The following is an 8,717-nucleotide window of genomic DNA, read 5'->3' as shown; positions in this document are numbered from 1 at the left end:
TGTATGTATAGATCGTTAGAATCCAAATCCGAACACTTTGATTTTTCCCGAAAATCCACCAGATACCGAAAGAATTGAGTATAAGGTAACATGATAAAAATGATTTAAATTCAAGGATTTTTAGAGAGGATCATAAAAGGAATATAAAATATTGAGAAAGGTTTAGGGGTACCTAAGTAATAAGATCCCAGGTATGATCCCTCAAACGATAAACGAGAACGAAAGTTAAGCAAACCGTATAACAGATAAGCGGTCATTAGCCAAGTAATTAGGGGTTAATCAAAAAGGTTAGTGGATGATGATGTCATCACACCAACAAGAAGAAGACAAGTGTAAGAGGATGACATGAGAAAGATGATATAGGCATGATGACATAAGCATGACAAATGTAGGGATTGGTTGGTTGATTGTGAGCCACACAATTTTTACCATGGTAACAATCTAATTAACAACAAAAGGAAGTAACCAAGCTAAGCACCACACAAATCATTTAATCAAACTAGAAACATTTTTACTTCACTTTTTCTTCCCTTGCTCTCGGCCAAAACCAGAGCAGCAACTTAAAACTACCATATCCCCTTCAATACTCACTCAAATGTTATGTTCTATAGCTCCTTGGAAAGTTTTGAGATGGCCTACAACTCTTATTCACAAGTCTCGTCCAAATAAGTATGGTAATACCCTCATTTTTACAGTTCTGTAAATCGGACTTTTAGAAACTTCAAAACCTAACTTTGTGTTCTTGATTTCTTTGGAAAGATCAAGCTTATAGGAGGTTATATTAAGGCTCTCTAAGGCTTCCTAGAAACTTAACACCTACCAAGGAAGGTATCAACTTCAAACCCTAGCTTTGATTTTATGATTTCATTAAGTTTTATTGAAGCATTGTTAGTATTAAGGCTTGATCGGAGAACAATTAGAGCCCTTGAAGGAGGAACACCAGCGGGGACAACCCAAGTGATTTCGTCAACCGTGGAGGTACCTCCTCATTCAACTTACACAACCATCCAAGGAGAAGCCCAGATAGGGGAAACAGAACCTCAGCCACAAGGGATGATTCCCTCAGCTACTCAAGGTACGAATCCCCAAGTTCCACAACTACATGCACCTGTGAATTCCTGACCCATTGGGTATGAGTATTCAACTGTTGTGACTACTAACCCCCCATATGGGATGCCCCTTTACCCCGAGGTTGGAGGAAGTGGACATACTGTGTGGAGTGAAGCACGAGGGCGATCGCCCCCCTATATATAAGGTTTGGCTCCTATCCCTGAGGATCTGGAATTTTCTAGTCCTTACACTGAGAGAGACTCTGAATCTTCAGATGATGAAGTGGCCCCAAGAAGGAGGCGTGTTAGCAAAGAGCTGATGATGTCCGGTAGTATGTTATTCGTGCACTGAAAGTTGTTGATTAGCAGTTTCGGGTTATCTGATTAGTGTCATCACCATTGCATGATAAGGTTAAGAACAATAAGGCTATTGAATGAAGTATTTAATGAAGTTAGAATCCCATGTTTGTCTCATATAATATACAACTCTCTTTACTCTCTTAGTTATAATCATTAGTTTAATTAGTAGTATAAACAACCCAAAATTGTTATCGTCTTAGCATTGAATAATAGCCATATCATCGGTGCACAGGTGCATAAATTACATAGTTAACCAATGCCGGTCTCTGTGGGAACGAACTAGAAAAGGTTCTATATTACTTGCGAACGGTATACTTGCGTGAATTATTAGCGCATGTTTAGCTCTAACAAGTTTTTGGCGCCGCTGCCGGGGACTGCAGTGTTAACTTTTAGTTTATGTATTTGTCATCAGTGATCATTAAAGTTCATTGACTCGGACATTGTTACTTACATACTCCTTTTTCTTGTTGTATTTCAGGTAATCTAGCGATCGTTTATGTAAATGCGTTCACAAATTCGTAGGAGAATTATGAAAAAAGACTAGGAACAAGTTGTAGCGGATCGTAGGGAAGATTTTGAGGATGAACAGAAAGTAGTTGAAGACAAGAAATTGAATGAACCACCTTTATTAGAGATGGAGGATCAGGCAGATAATTCTAAGGATTTGATGGACTTTTCTAAGCCTAAAATCAATGACATTCAGTCAAGCATCATCAGGCCAGCCATCAAGGCGAACACTTTTGAGATCAAGTCGAGCACGATTCAGATGATAGAAAACTCAGTTCAGTTTGGGGGTAATCCTACTGAAGACCCAAACATGCACATCAAGGATTTCATCGAGATATGTGACACTTTCAAGTTGAACGATGTGTCTGAAGATGCCACTAAGCTGCGACTATTCCCATTCTCTTTGAGGGAAAAAGCAAAGTGTTGGTTACATTCTCTACCACCGGGGTCTATCACCAAATGGGAGGACCTTGCTCAAAATTTTCTCACTAAATTCTTTCCTTTGGAGAAGACTGCTGCAATCAGGAATGTGATTACTCATTTTGCTCAGCAAACTGGTGAATCTCTATGTGAGGCTGAGGATCGATACAAAGAGATGCTAAGGAAGTGCCCACACCACGGCATACCTGATTGGATGATCATAAATTATTTCTACAATGGTCTAGGAGCACATTCTAGACCTATGCTCGATGCAGCATTTGGTGGAGCCTTATAGGCTAAAAGCTACAATGAAGCTTATGAGTTGATTGAGCTAATGGCAGCCAATGAATACCAGAATCCTACACAAAGAATGTTGCAAGGAAAGGTAGCAGGAATTCTAGAAGTGGATCAAGCTACTACTATAGTTTCTCAACTACAAGCTTTGACGATGAAAGTGGACTCTTTGGCAAATTATGGAGTTAATCAGATTACTAGCATTTGTGAACTTTGTGCGAGAGCACATGAAATTGAGCAGTGTGTTATTCCTAGCGAATCAACTCAATTTGTGAACAACTTTCAAAAATCACAACAACAAGCTCAAGAGAAAAATGGTTAGAGAAGAAGCAAGAAGAGACATGATGGCTCAAAACCACAACAAACCCTAAAAATCCAAACAACTATAGCTCAACCTCTAGCTCAATCTTCTATGCCAACAACCTCAATCATCAAACCACCTCTAACTTCTAAGCCAAAATTTCTATACAAACAAACAACAAACAAATTCCTAAAAACACCAAACATCTCTAAAGAAAATCACAAACTTACCTCTAGCCAAGCCTTCACTAAAAATCAATTACAAGTCTGTGTTAGTGTTTGTGCCCTAGAGACAACACTATTATGTTTATATTATGAAACATTTGGATTATTAATTATGATTATATGGATTATTCTTTAGTAATTTATTATATCTCTATTTTCTGCGATAAGATGTTAGATTAATAGATGTCCTTGGAATCTGATATGTAAATCTATATCTCTAAGTACATGACTTAGAAATGAGATTATGAGAATAGTATTGATATTCCTAAAGGTCCTTAGTCAAGTATTATTGTTGAGGGACGATAATAAATACATTGAGACTAGTGTGTGTATTGGTTGATGATCACATCTCATTGATCATAGGTATGGTGATACTAAAGTCAAAACACAGGCACATGTATTAAATACATGGTGCTGGATTGACCCGTTCTGCGATACTACATGTTTATAGTGTCATAAGTTAATCTCACAGTGATAATTATGTATTGGTCCTTTGACCTGAAATCATTATATTTCTATACGAGAATTAATATTCTTTGATATTATTGAAAGTTATCCTTGACCGGGTAATAATAAAAGTAGACATTGGGTACATTATGAATCGTATGAGAAATATGAATGATCTAGACGGGATTTAGCCCTCCTTTATTAAAGGAGTGATATTATTGGCCTCTTGATTGAGTAAGACTATAAAATGCATGGTCGTGCTCAAATATTGATTTGTTTAATAGTTTACTCATTGATCAAGGAAAGAAGGATTGAACGTTAACAGAGGATGACACAATGCATGCCTCGAGTTTGATGTATAATATAAGGCTAAAAGGATTATATTATATATTATTCAAGAAAGGTTTAATTGATCACTGATTTGATTATTATTACTTTTGTAATAATGATGTATTACTAGATGTCGCTCATTGTTTATGATTTTAAATTAGATTTAAAATTGTTGTCAACGTAATAATAACCTAAAGGGTCGCACAAAGAATGATTGGAGGATTATTTAATTTAAATTCGAATTTAAATTAAATTTAAGTAATTTGAATTATTTGTTATTAATTAAGTGTGATTTAATTAATTAAATAGGAAGTTTGAATTTAATATTATATCCGAAATTAAGTTATTGGATGATTAAGTGGGACTTAATAATACAATAATTAGAATTTTGAATTTAATAGTAATAACAACTCTAAAATTTAGTTTAGGGTTGGAGGCCCATTAACTCTTGCCTATATAATATCTTTTTCTAATAGAATTATGGTTACACGTTTTATTTGATAAAACACAAACCCTAGCAGCTGGAAGAGAGATAGAGAGAGCAAGAAGGTGACCTCAAGAACATGCTAGTACACACCCATCCTCCGGGCGATCATTCGTGTGGATACCTTTAAGGCGTAGATCGTTCCAACAACGGGCTACATGGTGATCATTCAAGACCTCCATATTTCCATTAATGTAAAGCTTCTTAAGGTAAAACATCTATTCTCCGTAATTATCTATTCATTATACATAGATCTTGCGGTAGGGATTCGAATTTTTTTTTCCGTTGCATTTTTATGCTCGAATCACTAACAGTCTGTTGGGAGGAAACCTAAGAAAGCCAAGCCTACAGAAAAAGTAGAAGTCACTGAAAGGGCCATCTGGAATTGTTTCAAGCAAACTGACTTTCTACCTTTGAATTGGTGCATCTCAAATGAAGAGTATTTCCAACAACTTGTTGAGGAAATAGTTAGAGTCTGGGTTGTATCTCTAAGGGAAGGTAGAATTTACTATGAAGACGGGTCCTTCACCTTCCTTGGCTGCACTTTAATGGATTCACACTCTCCCACATAAATTAAGAGAGTGATAAGCTTGCTAAATGATAAGGATTTTGCTACAAGAGCATGGAGATCAATTCTGGCTGAGTGGTTTATTGTAAGAGAGGAAAGAAGAACAAGGAATGAAGCTGAATATGAGGAAAGAAAGAGAAAGTGTGATGAGGAAATTAAAATGTTCATAAAAATGTCAGAAGAACTGAAAGCAAACGGAATGAGCAGAATATCTAATGATGGGAATTTTATAAACATCAAAGCTTCTAAATTTAGAATTGATTTACTAAGTAGTGTTTATCCAAAAGCAGACAGAATCAAACTTATAGAAGCTCTAAGTAGGACACCTATTGTAGAAGAACTTGAAATTCATGTTAATTTTGTTAGGTCACACAACACTTTAGAAGGGGGTTGAATACAGTGTTTATACAATCAAATCGATTTAACACAAGTATGTAACAAAGATCAAGTATATTGAATGAACTCTGTTACAATAAGAACTGTTGTTCTCTCTCAGTGATGAACAAATATCACTAAGAGCTACTAGGTTACAATGTATAATCTTCTCGATAATGATATAACATATAGTGTAAACCGTAAGTCTGTGTTTATATAGTACACAGTTACAAGATAACTTCTAATTGATATGGAATACAATTTTGTCTCCTAAAATATATCAATTAGATATCTTCTACAAGTCTTCCAGTCTTCTAACTCTTTCCATGCATATCTTCTTTTGTTTTAGTCTCGATCTTCTCCTGTAAATCAGCTTCCTTCCTTATCTGTAAGTCTTCCCGCACTTAAGTTCTCATAAGACCTTAAGTTCTGATATTAAGTTCTGACTTCCAGTAAGTCCTGATTTCAGTAAGTCCTGATTTGTCCTGTTGTTAAGTTCTGAAAACTAAACAGAAATCATATTAGACATGACATCTCAAATATATCTAACAATCTCCCCCAACTTGTAAATTATGTAAAATATACAAGTTAATAAATTTGATGATGTCAAAAACATTTAAGTACAAATGCAAAAAGAGTTTAACTAGATAACTAACTACAACTTACAGTCCATGTAGCTTTTACCAATCTCACTGAGTCAATCTGAATCCAAAATGATTCTTGACAAAGCTTGATATCAGCTTTTCTTCTTTAATCCTCAAGACTTGAGCTATTGTAGTCTTGACTTGCTTCATCTCTTCAATCTGACTTCCAATCTGGTAGATTGCAGTCCTTAAAGCAGAGATATGGTTTCTTTCTAAACCATCATTCAGTCTTATTACCCTAGGATGAGAAGAATCTTCATTGTAGCATAGACATTTCTCTTTCGATATCACTTCAAGCTTAGCAGAATCCTTCTTCATTGAAATTTCACTTCCATCATCTTCAACAATATTAGGAATGAATTCTGTAACCCTTGAACCAGAAATTCTAGCTTTATCTCTTATGGTCTAAAGTATGAAATTTGATCATCTCTTGGTAATATCAGACTTTACCTCTAAAAGGTAATGAAAGAATTGAAGTTCTTTCAAAGATTTGTTCAGCACATCTGATTCTGACATCTGATATATCCTTCCATCTTCAAGAAATAGAATCAGATTTTCCTTGACATTGTGCTTGTCATGAGCATCCAGTACCACTTGAACAGAGATAACCTTATCAAGGTGTTTCTGTGTAACATCTTCAAGAGGTTGGTCAGTTAATAGAAATGGATCTCTAGTAAGCACTTCAACTCCTGTTTTTATCTTAGCTTCATCAGAACCTAAACCTGCTCTGACTCTTGCTTTTCTGGCTTTCAATCCAACAGTCATGAAATCAGATAACAATTGGCTTTTCTTTGGATCTGATGGTTTGACATTTTTCCAAAGAAGTTTCTTTTTGTCAGCTACTTCCATCTTGTCTAAATCAACTTGAGCACTATCAGAGGTTGATGTCTTGATGACTTTATCAGAACTTGTTGTTTCTGTTATAGCTTGCTGTTCTTCACTCTGAACAACTTGAGCCTTGTCAGAGGTTGTCTTTGATTCTTCATTAATCTTCCTTCTTTTCAGAGTTTGAACATCTTTATCTTCATCAAAAGTATCATCAGTAACTTGAACCATTTTGCACACTAGTTTCATCAGGATTTAAGGAATTTTCATCTCCAGTGGCTTGGTTGGTTAATCAACTTTTCCCTTTCCTTTGTCTTTGGGATCAATCTCAAATTGTGATCTTGTTTTGGGTTTTAATGCCTCAGTATTTGACTTTTCCTTCATCACAATGCCTTTTTCCATAGGCCTTGGAGGTTTCTTTGCAACAGAAGCTTTTGGCTTTAGATTTGTCTTTTCAGCTTTAAATCTAGCTTCTTCCTCCTTGAGATTTTCTAAATCCATTCCAGGATTATGCTTCAGAAATAATCTTCTAGCAATTTCCTCATCAAGTGTCTGAATTTTGGGATCCTTGTAGTAGACAGTAGTCTGCTTTCCCTTGAGCTTCAGAGTTTGCATAAACTTTTATGGATCTTGACTTCAACCTTCTATCAGAACATCAAGCTTTGTCATCAGACTTTGCTCATCAGAACTTGATATCAGATTTTGAGTATCAGCACTTGCTATCAGATTTTGAGTTTTAGAAGCATCAGAAGTTATCTTCTTTTGAATAGAAGATCTGCTTGCATCAGTAATTAGTTTCCTAGAAGAAACCTTGCTGCTTTGCTCTATTCCATGAACTCTACTCTTATCAGAGTTTCCCTGGTCATCACCTTTGTCATCCTTCTTCTTCACTATCTGATCATTTGAGCATTTGGACTTAACTATCTTCTCCCCCTTTTTGGCATCATCGGGTAGTAGGAGAGAGAGAAGAAGTTCAACTGAAGATTGGATTTCATCCAATTGAGCTTTTTGAGAAGCTTGATTTTGCAGGACCTCAGTGATTTGGGCATGTTCCTTCTCTAGTAATTTCTCAATTGCTTCTCAAGAGTAGGTATGATAATCCTTGTCTTGTCAAGCTTGATCTGCATATCTAGCTTATTAGCTGATTCTTGTAGTTTATCAACCTTTGCTTGAGTTTCAGATTGTAGACCTTGAAGGCTTTTGGTAGTTAGAGCTGTGATTTTAAGTTGAGTGTTGAAATCAGTACTAGTCATCAGCTCATCAGGCTTAGCAATGTGGTCTTGCAATACTTTGGAGCTTGGAATGAAATCAGTTTCATTCCACTTCTTGGTCCGCTCAACTCCCCTGTGAGTTTCTTCTCAAGGAACCGGTGCAGCTTGCTCAAAAAACTTCTTAACCAATGCTTCCTTTTGCAGAAATGGGAGCTGGAGTATCAACAGAAACACTGTCTTCAGAACTTGAAGAAGACTCAGTATGTTCTGACAGCACTAGAGTGTGGGAAGCAACTGGAGATTCAGGAACAACTTCATCTAAATTCTAAGCATCAGAATTTATCTCCAGAATATGTGTTATTGGTTAGATGGTATCTCAGCATTTAAGATTGGATTGGCTTGAGATGGCTGAGTTGCTGTAGGAGCTTCCAAATAAAGAATAGTAGGAATGTGCAGCCTATTGATGTCAATTTCAGGACTTAAGCCTGAATCTTCAACTGTAACATCTTCATGAAGAGGAGAGACAAGAGGTGTAACCACTGTATCCTGAACAGTGTCTTTTGGTTCTGGAAGGGCTTTAATGATAATTGGCTCTTTTGAGATCAGAGATTCATGATCCCCTTCCTCAGCTTCTTCAATATCTTCTAATGGAGGCTTAGCCAAATGCCTCTTAGCCCT

At 36.2% G+C, this 8,717-nt stretch overlaps 1 non-coding gene across 1 annotated transcript; it reads right to left on the bottom strand.

The window, feature by feature from the left end:
• Positions 1-2,433: 2,433 nt before the first annotated feature.
• Positions 2,434-2,540, bottom strand: LOC141681054 (small nucleolar RNA R71). The gene has a single exon (XR_012558502.1). It is a non-coding gene; the product is annotated as a small nucleolar RNA R71 (small nucleolar RNA).
• Between the last annotated feature and the right edge of the window lie 6,177 nt (positions 2,541-8,717).

Source organism: Apium graveolens, chromosome 1, assembly GCF_009905375.1.
Source record: "Apium graveolens cultivar Ventura chromosome 1, ASM990537v1, whole genome shotgun sequence".
Taxonomy (NCBI): domain Eukaryota; kingdom Viridiplantae; phylum Streptophyta; class Magnoliopsida; order Apiales; family Apiaceae; genus Apium; species Apium graveolens.
The sequence above is the reverse complement of the archived record's forward strand: the minus strand, read 5'-3'. Positions and strand labels throughout refer to the sequence as shown.